Here is a 329-nt window from a genome sequence, read left to right as displayed (position 1 = left end):
CAGCTACCGTGAAATGCAATTGTATCATCGTGCCGTCTCGCCCGCCACTCTTGGAAGGAAGACAGAAGAAGGACCGCATTGTAAGGGCGGCCGCAGAGCAGAGAGAAGGGCACACATCCGGGAGCCCGGATTAGCAGGTTGTACCATTTTATATCATTGCTTGTAACAGTTGTCACCTAAAAAAAAAGGGACCATGCTTTCACCATGCACCCCTTGCAGAGCACCGGAGGAGGCCAGAATTCCCGGCCACCCTGGAGGGGGCCGGACGAACGTCCGTCGGAAGCCTGGGACACGACGAGCGGGAAGGAAGTCCATCCCCATCTCCTCCG

The sequence above is a fragment of the Trachymyrmex cornetzi genome, unplaced genomic scaffold, assembly GCF_001594075.2.
Source record: "Trachymyrmex cornetzi isolate Tcor2-1 unplaced genomic scaffold, Tcor1.1 scaffold776, whole genome shotgun sequence".
Taxonomy (NCBI): domain Eukaryota; kingdom Metazoa; phylum Arthropoda; class Insecta; order Hymenoptera; family Formicidae; genus Trachymyrmex; species Trachymyrmex cornetzi.
The sequence above is the reverse complement of the archived record's forward strand: the minus strand, read 5'-3'. Positions refer to the sequence as shown.